Source organism: Natrix helvetica (genome assembly GCF_964273705.1).
Source record: "Natrix helvetica genome assembly, chromosome: 7".
NCBI lineage: Eukaryota > Metazoa > Chordata > Lepidosauria > Squamata > Natricidae > Natrix > Natrix helvetica.
In genome coordinates this window covers 69222988-69242059 of record NC_138558.1, presented here as the reverse complement: position 1 = coordinate 69242059, position 19072 = coordinate 69222988, and positions in this window count along the sequence as shown.

The window sequence follows — 19072 nt, the reverse complement described above, 5'->3', positions numbered from 1 at the left end:
AATCCAAGCAAGCCTGGGAGAGGGACACATCCCTAAGTTATACACCTGTACTCAAATTGCTTTGTTTTATACAGGTAACTTTCAGGAAGTGAGGGGAGCCGGATGTCAATGCCTAAAGCGTTTCCATTACTACTATCAACTTGAGAAGGGGGTGGGGGGAATGCCATGCATACTTTTGGCCAGAGTAAAAGTCTCATATTGCTGTACTGGGATGTGAATGTGTATGTCCAGAACCCTGCCATAACATCCTGTTGGAGAATGTGATTGATGACCTCAGCCAGAGGGGAGAAGGCACAGGGGTAAAGTTTAGATGCCATTAAATGGGATTTAGTTTCAGCTACACAGAAGTCCATGCCAAGATGTTAGTCCTAATAAATGAATGGGTTTTTTTTGAACTTTGTCTCGGGGCTCCTAAATTAATTAGGCCAACTCTTCGAAACTTCGCACTAGCAATATAGAACCCTTCACTTCAAGCACTAAAATGAAAATGTTGTCCTTTGTACTGAAATTTGTGAACAGTTTCAGCTATTAGTGAAGCAGGGAAATGGAGATAAATTTCCAATTTTGTTCAAATTCTCAAAAAATGATTCATGGGTCAGAACAATCCAGCAAATGTGAAACACTTAGATGTACAAGATAAAGCCAAATTTGACGTGAGCAAAACTTGTTTTATTTATTTATTGAAATAGTAATGGTGACTCAATCTTTCTTGATCCAAGCCCTTTGGTAACAATTATACTTAAATAGTTATATTGTTTCCTTGGTGATATGAAAGTTGCTTTTGCTATGGATTCTTCTTTCTCTCTGTGTGTCTATATCTCTCTGTCTGTCTTTGTCTTTCTGTCTGTCTGTCTGTCTGTCTCTCTTTCTCTCTTCTCTCTCTCTTTCTCTGTTTCTCTGTCTCTGTCTGTCTCTCTGTCTGTATCTTTATCTCTCTCTCTGTGAGTATGTATTTCTCTTCTCTGTCTCTGTGTGTGTTTCTCTCTCTCTGTTTCTCTCTCTTTGTTGTCTTTCTGTCTGTCTCTTTGTCTGTCTCTCTCTTGTCTCTGTCTCTCTCTGTGTGTTTCTCTTCTCTATCTCTTTCTTTCTGTTTATCTCTCTCTATCTCTCTGTCTTTCTGTCTGTCTCTCTCTCTCTCTCTCTCTTGTCTCGCTCTCTGTCTCTTCTCTCTCTCTCTCTCTCTTGTCTCTCTCTCTGTTTCTTGTGTGTGTTTTTCTGTCTGCCTCTCTCTTCTCTCTCTCCCTCCCCCCTCTCTCTGTTTCCCTGTCTGTCTGTTTGTCTCTGTGAGCACACAGAATGCTGTTACCTTCCCACCAAAGGTGGTTCCTATTTTTCTAATTGCATTTTTACATACTTTCAAACAGCTAAGTTGGCAGAAACTGGGACAAGTAACGGGAGCTCACTCTGTTACGCATCACTAGGGATTCAAACAGCCGAAGTGCCAACCTTTCTGATTGCATCTTAGCCATTGAGCCACCTTGACATAAATCATACTAGGAAACAAAATTAAACAATATAAATTGTAAAGATAAAGCAACAGAAAAGTTATAGTCATAAGTGGAAAAGGAGACAGGTAATAGGCCAGAGAAGAACAACAATAGCAATACAGCCTTACTAAATAGTTTGGCAGTGTTGTGGGAATTAGTTGTTTAGCAGAGTGATGGCATGGGGGGGGGACTGTTCTTGTGTCTAGTTGTCCTGGTGTGCAATTCCCTATATGCAATGCCTTATCCTGAGTTGCTATTGTTGTTTTGTGTTAGTAGTTGTGTTTTCTTTAAAACTTTGAATTAAATTTTATTTTTTTAAAAACATCCAGTTTAGAAGCTCTTAGTCAAAAATCTGCCAAATAATAAATTCAATACAGAAAATTAAATACACATGGAACTTCACTTGTAAAGTTTGTTTCTGGAGGTCTCAGAGCAAATTGCTTGTGGGGAAAAATGCAAATTTGCTTGAGATAGGATTGTGTAAATATCTACTTTGATGTCATTTAAAAAGTCAATAGTTAACTATTAATGGGGAGGGAATTGCATTTCCAGTTGATTTGCCTCTGTCCTTTCATATTACTGTTTGTTCAGCAAGCAAATCTCATATACAACAATGTATGCAAAGTGTTCCTGTCTAAAGGGAAATAAATTATAGTATATATCTGTCACACTTGATAACAAAAAGCCAAAGATCAAAACATGAATGAAACCCAACACATTGCTTATTGTAAAATACAGTAAAAATCATATGTCAAGAGAATTAACCGAACAATGAACATAAATATGGACTAGAAACAATAGATTATCTTGAAGATATTGAACAATATTTGCCTTCAGGGAAATATTGCTTGAAGGTGTTTCCCTCCCCCCCCCCAAAAAAAAACAACTAAAAAAGCATTATTAAAAATTCCTCTACTGAGACAATTGCAGAAATGCCAAGTGATGGTAAGATACAGTTCAAAATATTAATAGACTTTTTATTACATGCTAAGTCAATTTACACTGCATTACATTGATGTATATTACAAGAAGTTGCTTTTGAATGAAGCTTAGTGTCAGGCCTGTAGTTATGTTCCTTTTAGGATCTTTGGCCTGCCACACTTTCTATTATTAGACTGTGCTGTTTCATTAGTATAGTAGTTGGGAGCGGGGAATAGAAAGGAGAATTGTGGAATGTCTTGTTGTCATTCTTTTCTAGAAGCCCAAGGTCATCTTTTGTCTCCATACCTCTGCACCTGACCAAAACCAGCTGGGTAGAGATGCCAACGTAGCCGAAGAAGATTGGACCAGGGATTTATGGGTGTGGGGATAACATCATGAACTTTCAATTAGGTGGAATTCCAGGAAGCTTTAGATTTGGGATTCCACAGATGTGCCAACATGTCTGTCCTATTAAATTGGAACTTGAAGGATAGCTCTGCTTTGGACTCTGATTTAATTCTGCATGATATTTGGAATGCTGACATTATCCCAAATCTCTCTCTAAAATAAATCACCTGCACCCCGGCAGGGGGGCTGGTGGTGGTGGTGGGGGCTGATTTCCCAATGCTGACCAGGCCAGCATAAAATATCAGTGAACAATTAAGAGAAAGCTTTTTGAGATAAGAAGCTGAGATGAGACTCTTCTCTACATGTCTCCCAAGCAGCAAAGGAATTTGTGGGAGAGGGAAATTTCAGATAAATGGCATCTGAAAAGATGTGACCGGAGGAGAAAACTAATTCACCGCACGGAGGGAGAATGAAAGTCCCAGATCAACTTGAGCAACTAAACTTGAGTGCATGCTCCCCCTCCTTTCCCCCAGCTTGGAAGCAAGGCTTGGAAAAAAACTGGAGTGGAGATTTTGACTCCTTCCAAACAGTGATAAATGAAGTGACCCATTACCCTGCAACTGAGTTGAAGACAGATTCCCTATCAAAATGGGAAATTCAACCCAGCCAGCAAGAAGGGATTTGGCAGCATCTTTCACTTGCCAGCCACCGGAAATTGGGCTTCAGCTTGTGAATGAAGCACCACCAAATTGGGCTTTCTTCCCAGAGTATGGATGGAAAAGATGCCAGTGGGCAACTCCTTGGCCATCAGCAGGGGAAAAACCTCCAAGCCAGCAAGGGGGGAGGGCTTGGCCCACAACTCCTCCAAGCCAACAGAGGGGCCCTTGGTACATAACCACCCCCCAGCCAGCCATCATTGGTTGAACTGCAACCTGTGAATCAGGCAACCCCGGGATGGGTCTTAACCCCTAGGTCATGGATGGAAGGGATGCCAGTGGGCACCTGCCCTCCCTCAGCAGATGGCACCATGGCAGATAATGGGGCAGTGGCCAACCAAGGGATTGACCTCCCCACCGGTTCCAATCTCCCCTGCAATGCCCCAACAGGTTCTTACCCCACCTTCCTACAGAGAAGAGTTCTCAACAATGGAAGAAGGGATGAATGAGGTGAAGGCTGCAGGATGGATGGTGGGACAATGTGCATCTGCAATGCCCCAACAGGTTCTTACCCCACCTTCCTACAGAGAAAGGTTCTCAACAATGGAAGAAGGGATTACCAAGGGGGAAGCTACAGGATGGATAGCAGAACAATGTGATGAGGCAGTTCCTAAGTTTAGAGATGTAACTAGGTTCCTTTCCTTGTGGGGGCAAATAAAATGCCACCATTGCTGTCAACTTGGCCACAGAACATCAGAGTGCTTGGCTCCAGCCCCAACACCACAAACATGTGCACCAACTGCCACGGCAATAAAGAGAAGGCCCCAGATGTCACCAGAAAAGAGTCATCTGGGCCAACAACCTCTAGAAGAGGACCCCCAACTTAAGGTGATGAAAAGTCCTTCCAAGAGGGAGGCCTCGGAGGAGGAAAAGGGCCAACAACTTCTGGAAGAGGATCCCCAACCTAAGATGATGAAGAGTCCTACCAATGGGGAGGCCTCGGAGGAGGAAAATGCCGAAGATGACCCAATGGTGAGTGCACCCATCCACCCCTTCACCTTCAAAGTCAACCTCCAATTACCTGAGACGGGGGTGGAAGGGGAAGTTGAAGCAGTTGTGGACACTAGTTGCACTCAATGCTTAATCAGCATGTTGATTGTCAAGCAACTAGGCATACGCACAATGTCAGGGTGGAATTTCAGCCCTGTTCCCCTCCTGGGGTAATTGTATTTAATTAGGGATGAACTATGGTTTTTCCTTGAAGTATACTTCAAAATTAAGAAAAATAAACCCAAGATATATTCTAAGAAACACATTTTATTGTAAAGAAAATGAAAACAAAACTTACTAGCTAATGATTACATTTAGGCAGTGTTCCTGCCTACCTTCTTGGCAGGCAAACAAAAATTTGTAAAAAAAAATGTGGACATGCGTAGTGAGTTTAGTGATACGAGTCAGATCAGTCCACCGTATGTCTTAGAGTTTAAGTATAGCTGGCAAACAAAAATGTAGTGACACCCCTTCTTTTGCCAGTTGAGCGGACATCAGGTACATCATCAAATAAGGCACATCTTCTTACGCAGATGCTCGTGTTGAGTTGCTGGAAGTGGTTTGTTGAGCATGTTAGCAAATTGATCATGTGTACATACATATTGCAATTTAACAAAACCTTGTTTAACTAATTGCTTTATGTTTTGATAACGGATGTCAATGTGTCTGGACCTAGAACCTGTGAAATGTGACTCAGAAATATAAACCACCGATTCATTGTCTTCCATCATGGTGATTGGTCGAATTGGACATGTCCAGATATCTGTGACCAAAGCATCAAACCACGTTAGAGAATTACAAGCATCTGAAACACAAGCATATTCAGCTTCAGTAGATGAACAAGAAACAAAATTCTGTTTCCTCACTTTCCAGTAAACAGGACATCCATTTAGGAACATCATATAACCTGAAGTACTTTTACATGATTTCTTATCACTTGTCCAATCAGAATCTGCATAACAACATAATTCTGCATAATCAGTATGTGTTGGTTCTAACAATAACTTCATATGTTTAGTGTGTTTTAGGTATTTCAATAACTTCTAAACACATGTCCAATGAAACTGTTTTGCCTTACCTACGTGTCGAGACAAGAGATTAACACTAAGTGCAATGTCAGGTCTGGTCCATCTACTAATGTCAGGCCTGTAGTTATGTTTCTTTTAGGATCTTAGGCCTGACACACTTTCTATTATTTTCCTATACTGTTTCATTAGTGTAGTAGTTGGGAGGGGGGAATAGAAAGGAGTAGATTACAGGGGAACAAATAAAGTATAAACCCGAAACCTTTTTACTAGGAATAATTAAAGGGAACTACACAAAAAAAAATATCTACTAACACATATATTAACTATAGCTAGAATTGCCTTTGCCCAATGCTGGAAGCAAAATAATACACCGCCAGACAAATTAGTGATAAAAAAACCTTGGAGTGCACAGAGATGGACAAACTAACTCAAAAATTAAAGGACAAAGAAGAATCGGAATACTATGAAATTTGGAATAAGTGGTATGAATGGTTGGATAACAAGAAAAACAATTAAGCCGAAAACAATATACATAAATAAACATAGAACTGTATATAAAAGTAGGTAAATATGTTAAATATCATAAAAATGTATAGATAAGATGACATAAGGATTGTAATATATGGTAAAGAGAGGAAAACATACATAGATATGACGATGTAACATTGTACAAACTGTTGATATAAAGATTGTAATATGTGATAAAAAGACAAAAACAATAAAAAAATTATTACATTAAAAAAAGAAAGGAGTAGATTTGTGGAATGTGTTGTAATTTTTTCTAGAAGCTCAAGGTCATCTTTTGTCTCAGCACCTCGACACCTGACTGGAAGCAGCTGGGTGGAGACGCCAGCATGGAAGAAGATAATTGGACCATGTGATGGATTTATGGGTGTGGGCATAAGATCATGAACTTTCAACTGGGTGGAATTCAAGGATGTAAATCAGAGTTGAAATTTCATAGCATAATGCCAACATGTCTGTCTTTTTAAACTGGAGCTTTAAGGATAACTTTGCCTTGGACAATGATTTAATACTGCATGATATTTGGAACGCTGACAACTAATGTACAACAGTGACCCAATGACTGAACGATAAAGTGTTTGATCCTTGAACTCAGGACTTGATTCATGTGTCAAGTTGTGAAAATCTGTTTGCATGGGTGTCTTTGCTGTGTTAGCATCCTTCATGTTACAATGATGCAGGATGTGGTCAATTTTCTCCTCTGGTGAAAGACTAAACCACTTCTGTGTTTTGTCAATCTGAACAGTTAAGTAAGGGCTAATATGACCTAAAGGTTTCAATGTGGAGTATCTCTGCAAAGCTTTAGCAAAAATCTCACTCATTTTATTATTTGGATCAATATAAACAATATCATCAACATAAACAAGAACTATCTCATATGTATTGTTAGATCCTTTTGTGAACACACACTCATCAGTTTTGGACTTAATAAAGCCCTTGAATTTAGTTTGTCAGTAAGACATAAGTACCACATTAAACCAGACTGTTTCAGATCATAAAGACTTTGTTTAGAAACCAGGTATCCCCTTCTTGCTGTCGGAATCCTGGAGGACCTCTCACGTAGATCTCTTCATCTAGGTCAGCATGTAGATAAGCTGTGTCAACATCGAACTGGAAAACCTCTAAACCAAGGATAGCAATTTTTACACTCTCAGTTCTCACTGTCGGTGAGTAGATGTTTGTGTAGTCCTTGTCAGGGGAAATTTCACCCTGACCTAATGAGGTCTAGAATCGATGGCTTTCCAAACAGCATATCTTCAGAAAAAGCGAAAGTAAGATCCAATAACAAGTTCTAATTAAAACAAAACTTTTAATATGAAAATAAGAAAATAAACAAATCTATCTAATTGTTAAATTTTGACAAAAGCAATTATCGTCCACCTTCTTGGCAGACGAACAGAAGAACAAAAGTAAAGAAGTCTCTGGAATGTGTGATGTATATGAAACGTGTTAAGAAGCATGCACAGTAAATCATTGCTGATAAGGGCCTATGACCTGCACAATAAATCTCAGTTCAGCTAGCAAACAATTAACGCAGTGACACCCCTTCTTTTGCCAGTTGGGCTGATGTCATCAAATCATCAAATAAGGCACATCTTCTTTCACAGATACTCGTGTTGTGCTGCTGGAAGTGGTTTGTTGAGCATGTCAGCAATCTGACCATGTGTAGAAACATTGCAATTTAACAAAACATTGCTTAACTAATTGCTTTGTGTTTTGATAACGAATGTCAATGTGTCTGGACCTAGAACCTCTAAAATGTGACTCAGAAATATAAACCACCGATTCATTATCTTCCATCACGGTGATTGGTCGAATCGGACGTGTCCAGATATCTGTGATCAAAGCATTAAACCACGTTAGAGAATTACAAGCATCTGAAACACAAGCATATTCAGCTTCAGTAGATGAACATGAAACAAAACTCTGTTTTCTCACTTGCCAGTAAACAGGACATCCATTCAGGAACATCATGTAACCAGAAGTACTTTTGCATGATTTCTTATCACTTGCCCAGTCAGCGTCAGCATAACAAATTAACTGTGGATAATCAGTGTGTGTTGGTTCTAGCAATAACTTCATGTGTTTAGTGTGTTTCAGGTATTTCAATTACTTCTAAACGCATGTCCAATGAAACTGTTTTGCCTTACCTACGTGTCGAGACAAGAGATTAACACTAAGTGCAATGTCAGGTCTGGTCCAACTACTAATGTCAGGCCTGTAGTTATGTTTCTTTTAGGATCTTTGGCCTGCCACACTTTCTATTATTTTCCTATGCTGTTTCATTAGTGTAGTAGTTGGGAGGGGGGAATAGAAAGGAGTAGATTACGGGGGAACAAATAAAGTATAAACCCGAAACCTTTTTACTAGGAATAATTAAAGGGAACTACACAAAAAAAAATTAAATATCTACTAACACATATATTAACTATAGCTAGAATTGCCTTTGCCCAATGCTGGAAGCAAAATAATACACCGCCAGATGAATTAGTGATTAAAAAAACCTTGGAGTGCGCAGAGATGGACAAACTAACTCAAAAATTAAAGGACAAAGAAGAATCGGAATACTACGAAATTTGGAATAAGTGGTATGAATGGTTAATGCACGTCCAATGAAATTGTGTTGCCTTACCTACGTGTCGCGATAAAAGATTAACACTAAGTGCAATGTCGGGTCTGGTCCAACTACTAATGTATAACAGTGACCCAATGACTGAACGATAAAGTGTTTGGTCCTCGAACTCAGGACTTGGTTCATGTGTTAAGTTGTAAAAATCTGTTTGCATGGGTGTCTTTGTTGTGCTAGCATCTTTCATGTTGCAATGATGCAAAATGTGGTCAATTTTCTCCTCTTGTGAAAGACTAAACCCCTTCTGTGTTTTTTTAATCTGAACACCTAAATAAGTGCTAATGTGTCCTAAAGATTTCAGTGTGAAATATCTCTGCAAACTTTTAGCAAAAATCTCACTCATTTTCTTATTTGGACCAATATAAACAATATCATCAACATAAACAAGAATTATCTCATATGCATTGTTAGATCTTTTTGTGAACACGCATTCATCAGTTTCGGACTTAATAAAGCCCATTGAATTTAGTTTGTCAGTAAGACATAAGTACCACATTAAACCTGACTGTTTCAGACCATAAAGACTTTTGTTCAGGAACCAGGTATCCCCTTCTTGCTTTCGGAATCCTGGAGGGCTTCTCACGTAGATTTCTTCATCTAGGTCTGCATGTAGATAAGCTGTGTCCACATTAAATTGGAAAACTTCTAAACCAAGAATAGTTGCAGTGGTTAAAGCAATTTTTACACACTCAGTTCTCACTGTTGGTGAGTCAGTGTTTCTGTAGTCCTCAGGATAACGTTGAGCGAAACCCTGAGCTACAAGTCTGGTTTTGTATAAAGACTCACCATTCGGTTTCTTCTTGATTCTGTAGACCCATCGAGTGCCAATGACTTTCTTGTTTGCTGGAGGTTTTGCAGGTGTAAATACATTAAGTTTCTTTAAACTGTCCATTTCATCCTGCATTGCATCATACCATTTGTCTTGCTCTGAATCAGGAAGCTGCTTGATTTGTGTGAATGTCTCAGGAGGAAGAGTAACGTTGCAAATCAAAGGTAATGGTGTTTTTGTCAGTTGCCACAAATATCATTGTGGAGGGATTCCTTTTGTGACCCTCTTGGAACGTCTCAGAACAACAGTCCAGTCTTCTTCTTCTTCGTCGTCCTCGTCCTCACGTTCGTCGCTAGCATCAGCATCCGCGGCTTGCGAAGACGGAACATCAGGTTGTGAACAACTGGTAGAAGGAATATCTGCCTGTAAATTGTCATCAGGCTGCGTGGCATCTGCAACATCATCTCTAGGAAAATAAACTCCAGGATCATTGGAATGAATCCTGGACCCGTCAATGTCTTCCTCAAAATTAGCAGATTGTGAAATGACATACATGTTTAGGATCAATAAATTTGCACCATTTTGAGTTATCATCAATGCCCATAAATCACAGTCTCTTTGCTACTGGACCTCCCTTTCTTCTTTGAGTTAAGGGAGTGTTCACCATAGCATATGAACCAAAAATGTGGAGGTTCTTGAGATCAGGCTTGTAGCCATACAGCATGTAGAAAGGAGTTTGATTGATTACACTGCTCCAAATACGGTTGACAATGTAATTTGCATATTTGATTGCTTCACCCCAGTATATGCTACCAAGATTGGCATCTTCTAGGAGACAACGCATCATGGTTTGCAGAACCCCTTGTCTTCTTTCTATGACTCTGTTATGAGCCGGTGTATATGGAGCGGATGTCTGATGAAGAATTCCATTCTTACGCATCCAGTCCTGGAAACGCTGAGACATGAATTCTGCACCACGGTCACTCTGGATTCTGGTGATGCGAACGTGGTATTGTGTAGAAACAAAAGTTGCAAAGTCTTTAAAGATCTGAAAGGTCTCAGATTTCTCTCTCATAGGATATACAAATCCATATGTAGAATGATTATCTACAATTGTTAGAAAATACTTTCTACCACCAAATTATGGTGGGAAAGGACTCACTATGTCAGTGTGTACCAAATCAAAAATGCGTGTTGACAGGCGTGTAGCATGTTTGGGAATTGCAGCTGCTTTGGATTTAGCTTTCCTGCAAACTGCACAATCCAAAAACACCTTACACCCCTTTAGATCCAAACCTTTTGCGAACTCCGGCATCTTTCTAAGAACATGGAAACTGGCGTGCCCCAATCTTCTATGCCACTTGTGGATACACCTGGAATGCAAAGGTTTACCAGTTAGTGAATTTTCAACATTAACAGTTTCATGAGGAACCTCAGGCTTGCTCTGAGCAACCTGCTTCCTTTTTCTCTGTTTCTTGGCTTTAGGAGCCTTTGGAACAGTAACGGGTTCTCTCTCTGAACCAACTCTCTCTGGGCCTGTGCTGTCCCTTTTTGGAGTTTGCATACTTGCCTGTGCTTTTGGCTTTAAGTAATAAACACCACCAATCAGCATGTTTTCAGCAACAATATCTCCATCTTTAACTATGTAACTTGCTTTCTCGAGGTGGTGAACCTGGAACTTTAACTCTCTAGACAAGTGACTTTGACTAACGACCTTACAAGTGTGGTTGGAGAAGGAGTACAATTCTCGATATTCGGGCTCCGGTTCGCCCATCTCTGTGAAAAGTTCCTTTCTGTGGGTAACGTGTACAGCTGCTCCACTATCTAAAGTCCACAAAAGACATCTGTCGTACTTTGGATCAGGTTGTGGAACATTGGTTATGGCCAATGTTGCGAGTGGAGCTTGTGGATCATGCCTTGGACCTTGAAGACCTTGTCTTCCGCCTCTACCTCTGCCTCTGGAGTCTGTTCCTCTGGGCTGGTATGTGACGGGAGCTGGAACTTGTTGGGGACAATCCCGTGTGTCATGTCCCATACGGTTGCAGATGTAGCATCTTGGCATCCTTGGAGTGTAGCCTCTTCCTCGGAAGGGACGTCTAGCTGGAGCTTTTGATGCTGGGGATCGTTGCAGATGTGGTGTAGCTAATTTAATAGCTTCCTTCTCAATTAAAAGTCTGCATATATGATTAACTGTGCATTGAGCAATGGGCACGTAGTTAATCTTTGCAATGGCATCTTTCCATTCATAATTCAATTAGTTAATGATGATGCTGATCATTTGGATATCATCAATAACATGGCCACTTTCTCTCAATTCATTTCTCATTCTTTTCAGTTTGGTCAAATGTCCACCAATTTGTTCACCAGGTTTCAACTTTGAACCATGGGACTCAGACATGAGCAAACATGAAGATTCAATTGAAATGAGCCTGTAGCAATCTTCCAAAATAGCCCAAATTTGTTGAGCTGCTGCATCAGGTGGAAAGGTAACCTGCAATTCAGTATCCATGGACATCAACAATGTTGTACAAGCCCTAGTCTCTAGGTCTCTTATTGCAGGAGTCCATGGTTGGGCAGGAGGATTAAACACCATGCAATGGGTACCTTCTCTGCGAAGCAAGAGTGCAAACTCACTGACCCAGGTTTATAATTCTGTCCTGACTCCTTTAATTTTGACTCACCAGTCAAAGGAGTGACAGAAAATGCCTGCTGAGGGATATGCATTTGAACAACTTGCTGTGCAGGTTGAAAAGCTGGTACTGGAGCTGGCCTTTGCCTTTGGTTTTGCCTTGTTCCATCTAGGGAAAATCCAACACCACCAAGGGGAGTTGAAGATCTTTGGAGGCATTTGTTGCATTGCAGCTTGGACATCTGGACGAGCTACAGATGTAACATGCATATCTGCTCTCTGCATTAAAATATTTCCGCCAGGAGATGGCAGTGCAGCATCATTTTTTGGCTGCAAAGTTTTTGCATGTGTGGCATAAGTAGTAGAATAGAGGACATCACGTGACCTCGGTGACATGTACATATCTCTCTGTTCTGATTTGCCTGATGCTTTTTTCACCAGGGGGTGTGTCTTAGGTTGTGGAGAAGAAGGCAAGATGGCATCCTTAGACATTTTGGAAATGGGGAAACCCCTCCTACTTGCCTCTAGCCTTTCATAGTGTTTTCTAGCTTGAAAAACCTGTTTTTTAAAAAAGTCTGGTCACGATAGCTTTTCATATCTTCCCCAGGGCCTGAGAAGGATTCATAAGTTTCACTTTCTGCATGGGGGTGATTTTTCTCTGACGGCCGTTGCTGCGAGAGGTTTGGCCAGACATCAATTGTTTCATAATCTCCAAGAGTTTGGGAGTGAATTTGCTCTGGCAACGTGGAACGCTTTGGTTTAGCCCCGAGCGTTTCATAATCTCTTGGAGATATTTGGGAACATGCATAATCAGAAGGTAAATTAACTGACCTCAGTCTGTAGATTTCACCTCCTGGAGCAGTTTCCCCCACAGCAGATTCTTCTTTTGGCCCGGCTGTTGAAGAAATTTGGTGCTTTGGAAGCCAGCTTGAGAAATCTTCCAGTTCTGTGTCAGAGGGAAGGGATCCCTCTGAATGTGCCTCATCTTTGCCTCTTTTCTTTTTCTTCCTTGGCATGGTTAATTAGACTTATCTCTTGAAAATAACTTGGAAGGAAAAGCCATAAATTATAGCCATCCTTTCTGCTGCCATTATTGTCAGGGGAAATTTTACCCTGAGCTAATGAGGTCTAGAATCGACAGCTTTCCAAACAGCATATCTTCAGAAAAAGCGAAAGTAAGATCCAATAACAAATTCTAATTAAAACAAAACTTTTAATATGAAAATAAGAAAATAAACAAATCTATCTAATTGTTACATTTTGACAAAAGCAATTATCGTCCACCTTCTTGGCAGATGAACAGAAGAACAAAAGTAAAGAAGTCTCTGGAATGTGTGATGTATATGAAACATGTTAGGAAGCATGCACAGTAAATCATTGCTGATAAGGGCCTATGACCTGCACAATAAATCTCACTTCAGCTAGCAAACAATTAACACAGTGACAGTCCTCAGGATAATGTTGAGCAAAACCCTGAGCTACAAGTCTGGCCTTGTACAATGACTCACCATTTGGCTTCCTCTTGATTCTGTAGACCCATCGAGTGCCAATAACATTTTTGTTTGCTGAAGGTTTTGCAGGTGTAAATACCTTAATTTTCTTTAGACGGTCCATTTCATTCTGTATTGCCTCATACCACTTCTCTTGTTCTGAATCAGGAAGATGCTTGATTTGTGTGAACGTATCAGGAGGAAGTGTATAGCGAGGCTCCTCGCTATACGTCAGCGGCCCTGCCTGAACTCCTTGAGCTGATCTCATTGGTGGCGGTTGAGACCCCCAAACTTTTAGTGATGGGGGATTTTAATCTGCCGTCGATGGGAGAAGCGTCTGAGGGGGTTCGGGAGTTCATGGCTTCCATGACAGCCATGGACCTGACCCAGTTAATTCAGGGCCCTACTCACGAGGGAGGCCACACGCTGGGCCTTGTCTTTGTCTCTGGCCAGTGGATGAGTGATCTGGGAATAGGGGATCCAGCCATTATTCCCCTGTCATGGTCGGATCACTCACTTCTCCGGCTGGACTTCCCTGGTGCTACCCCTCCGCGAGGAGGTGGAACTGGAAGGTATTAGATGGTTCCGCCCCAAGCGCCTGATGGAACCAGATAGGTTCCAGATGGAGCTTGGGCCACCTCCTGTGGACCTGACCCGCCCCCGAGTGGAGGACCTGGTAGACGCATGGAATAGTGCGACTACCGGGGCCCTAGACCTAAGGGTGATGAAACAGCACAAGAGACGCCTAGAGAGTCGTTGGAGATCCTCCCGTTCCGAATTTGACCGAGCACAGGCACGAGCCTATTTGAGGACGTACCTCGTGGCATTAAGAGCGGCCAAACGTCAACATTGCGCCGCTCTTATTGCATCCGCAGATAACCGCCCTGCCGCCCTGTTTCGGGTGACTCGCTCCCTCTTGTTTGAGAGACCGCGGGAAGCCCCTTTACAGGGCAGAGCAGAGGAGTTTGGGAAATATCTACAGGACAAAGTCGCTCAAATCCGGATGGGATGGGCCCCTTTCAGTGGTTCAGTAAAGACGCCCGTGGCGAGTCTTGAGGGACCGCTTTGGGAGGAGTTTGACTCGGTTGCCATCGAGGATTTGGACAGGTTGCGTGGACGTCTGCGACCCACCACATGTTTATTGGACCCGTGTCCCTCCTGGCTTGTACTGGCATCCTGGGAGGTTACGCGCGACTGGCTCCTGGGCCTAGTGAACGCCTCGTTGGGTGAGGGGTCTCTACCGGCCGCCTTGAAAGAGGCGGTGGTGAGGCCCCTGCTCAAGAAGCCTTCCCTGGACCCAACAGACCTAGTCAATTATCGTCCAGTCTCCAACCTTCCTTTCTTAGCGAAGGTTGTAGAGAGTGTGGTGGTACAGCAGTTCCCACGTCACCTGGAGGAAAATGATTATCTAGACCCGCGCCATTCCGGCTTCCGACCCGGGCACAGCACGGAGACGGCCTTGGTCGCATTGGTTGATGATCTCTGGAGGGCCAGAGATAGGGGTTGTTCCTCTATCCTGGTCCTATTAGATCTCTCGGCGGCGTTCGATACCATCGACCATGGTATCCTGTTGCACCGGCTAGAGGGGTTGGGAGTCAGGGGCACCGTTTTACAGTGGTTTGGCTCCTACCTCTCTGACCGGACGCAACGTGTGTTGGCAGGGGAGCAGAGATCGACCCGGAGGCCACTCACATGTGGAGTGCCACAGGGATCGGTGCTCTCGCCTCTCCTGTTCAACACATACATGAAACCGCTGGGCGAGATCATCCGTGGTTTCGGGGTGGGATATCATCTGTATGCTGATGATACTCAGCTATACATTTCCACCCCGAACCACCCCAATGAGGCCGTCGAAATGATGTCCCGGTGTTTGGAGGCCATACGGGTCTGGATGGATGGCAACCGACTAAAACTCAACCCTTCCAAGACGGAGTGGCTGTGGCTTCCGGCCTCCCGGTTCAACCAGGTGCTTCCATCTCTGGCCATCGGGGGTGTGCAACTAGCCCCCATGGAACAGGTGCGCAATTTGGGCGTCCTCCTAGATGCCCGGCTGTCCATGGATGACCATGTAACAGCCGTGGCAAGGGGGGCGTTCCATCAGGTCCGCCTGATGCGCCAATTGCGCCCCTTATTGGACCGGGATGCCCTACGCACAGTCACCCATGCGCTAGTGATGTCTCGCCTGGACTACTGCAATGCTCTCTACATGGGGCTTCCCTTGAGATGCACTCAGAGACTACAGTTGGTCCAGAACGCGGCCGCGCGGGTGATTATGGGGAGGACTAGATACTCCCGTGTAACACCTCTCCTGCGCGAGCTGCACTGGCTTCCTGTGGTCTACCGAGTGCGTTTCAAGGTTTTGATTATGATCTTTAAAGCGCTTCATGGCACAGGGCCTAGTTACATGCAGGATCGCATCCTGCCCCACACATCCCTACGACCAATTCGCTCACACAGAGAGGGAATTCTCCGGGTGCCGTCCGCCAAACAGTGTCGGGGGGCGACACCCAGGAGCAGAGCCTTCTCTGTGATGGGCCCAGCCCTGTGGAATGACCTCCCCCGTGACATCAGGATTACTTCCGATCTCCGCTCCTTCCTTGTACAGCTGAAGACCCACCTCTTTCAATTATCTGGCCTGGCTCAACCGTAATTTTTCTCACTCCTCCTGACTGTCTTTTTAAATTTTAAATTTTAATTGTACATTGGGTTTCTTACAATTGGGGTATTTTAATGGTGATTTTTAACTGTCAAAATGTTGTAATTTGTTACCTCCTCCGTGCATGTGTGTCTTTGTATATATGTATGTTTATGTGTTTGTACACATGTTTTATGTTCTATATGCTCCATTGTACGCCGCTCCGAGTCCTGCCTGGAAAGGGAGCGGCTAATAAATTCAAATTATTATTATTATTATTATTATTATTAACATTGCAAATCAAAGGCAAGGGTGTTTTTGTCAGTTACCACGAATATCGCTGTGGAGGGATTCCTTTAGTGACCCTCTTGGAACATCTCGGAACAACAGTCCATTCTTCTTCTGGTTCGTCCTCGTCCTCACATTCGTCACTAGTATCAGCATCTGCGGCTCGTGAAGACGGAACATCAGGTTGAGAAGAACTAATGGATGGAATAGCTGCCTGTGAATCTTGGTCATCAGGCCGCGTGGCATCTACAACATCATCTCTAGGAAAATAAACTCCAGGATCATTGGAATGAATCCTGGACCAATCAACATCTTCCTCAAAATTAGCAGATTGGGAAATCACAATTACATGTTTAGAGTCAATAAATTTGCTCCATTTTGAATTATCAGCAATACCCATAAATCTCAGTCTCTTTGCTGCAGGACCTCCTTTTCTTCTTTGAGCTAAAGGAATGTTCACCATAGCATATGAACCAAAAATATGGAGGTTCTTGAGATCGGGCTTGTATCCATACATCATGAAGAAAGGAGTCTGATTTATTACACTGCTCCAAGTACGGTTGACCATGTAATTTGCATATTTGATAGCTTCACCCCAGTATGGGTTACTGAGGTTGGCATCTTCTAGGAGACAACGCATCATGGTTTGTAGGACCCCTTGTCTTCGTTCTGCGACTCCGTTATGAGCCGGTGTGTATGGAGCCGATGTCTGATGAAGAATTCCATTCTTACGCATCCAGTCCTGGGAACACTGAGACATGAATTTGGCACCACGATCACTCTGGATTCTGGCAATGAGAACTTGGTGTTGGGTAGAAACAAGAGCTGCAAAGTCTTTAAAGATCTGGAAGGTCTCAGATCTCTCTTTCATAGGATATACATATACATATCTAGAATAATTATCAACAATTGTTAGAAAATATTTTTTACCACCAAGTGTTGGTGGAAAAGGACCCACTATGTCAGTGTGTACCAAATCAAAAATGCATGTTGACAGGCGTGTAGCGCATTTGGGAATGGCTGCTGTTTTGGATTTGCCTTCTTGCAGACAGCACAATCCAAAAACACCTTACACCCCTTTAGATCCAAACCTTTTGCGAACTCCGGCATTTTCCTAAGAACATGGAAGCTGGCATGCCCCAATCTTCTATGCCACTTGTGGATACACCTGGAATGCAAAGGTTTACCAATTAGGGAATTTTCAACATTAACAGTTTTGTGAGGAACCGCAGGCTTGCTCTGAGCAACCTGTTTCCTTATTTTCTTTTTGTTGGCCTTAGGAGTCTTTGGAGTAGCTACAGGATCTCTCACTGGAACATCACTCTCTGGGTCTGTGCCCTCCTCTTTTGGAGTTTGTATACTTGCCTGTGTTTGTGGTTTAGGCTTTGGTTTTATGTAATAAACACCACCAATTAGCATGGTTTCAGCAACAATATCTCCATTTTTAACTATGTAACTTGCTTTTTCGAGGTGGTGAACCTGGAACTTTAACACTCTAGACAAGTGACTCTGACTAAGCAAATTACTATTTGCTGTAGGTATGTAATAAACATCAGGGATGAATGCATCAAGCTCTTCAACATAAACAGTTCCTTTTCCCATGACCTTGCAGGGATGATTGGAGAAAGAATAAAGTTCACGTAGTTCAGGTTCAGGCTCATGCATCTGTGAAAAATTCCTTTCTGTAGGTAACATGCAACGCTGCACCACTGTCCAAAGTCCACAATAGCTGTCTGTTGTACTCGGGATGAGGTTGTGGATCATCGGTTAAGGCCAATGTGGCAAGTGGAGCTTGTGGATCACGCCTTGTATCACGACGACCTTGTCTTCAACCTCTGCCTCTGACTCCGGAATCTATTCCTCTGGGCTGGTATGTGATGGGAGCTGGAACTCGTTGGAGACAATCCCGGGTGGCATGTCCCACATGGTTACAGATGTAGCATCTTGGCATCCTTGGAACATAGGCTCTTCCTTGGAAGGGACACCTCGCTGGAGCTCTTGATGCGGGTGCTCTTCGCAAATGTGGCATGGCTAACATGAGTGCTTCTTCTTCAATTAAAAGTCTGCAAACATTGTCCACTGTGTGTTGAGCAATAGGCACTTGATTAATCTTTACAATGGCTGTTCCTTGTTCCCCTCCTGGGGTAATTGTATTTAATGAGGGATGAACCGTGGTTTTTCCTTGAAGTATGCTTCAAAATTAAGAAAAATAAACCTGAGATATATTCTAAGAAACACATTTTGTTGTAAAGAAAATGAAAACAAAACTTACTAGCTAATGATTACATTTAGCCAGTGTTCCTGCTGACCTTCTTGGCAGACGAACAAAAAATTTAAAAAAATGTGGACATGCATAGTGAGCTTAGTGATATGAGTCAGATCAGTCTACCATATGTCTTAGAGTTTAAGCACAGCTGGCAAACAAAAAACGTAGTGACACACAAGACCTCTAGCCTGTCCCATTCGGGTTGAGCAGGTACATGGAACGCTAATTGGAGGGGCCCCAGCCACGCTAATAACTGAAATGGTGAAGTTACAAGTGGGCCGCCACTATGAGCTTCTCAGATTCATTGTGGCTCCAGAGATGCCGGAAAAAATAATCTTGGGGCTTGCATGG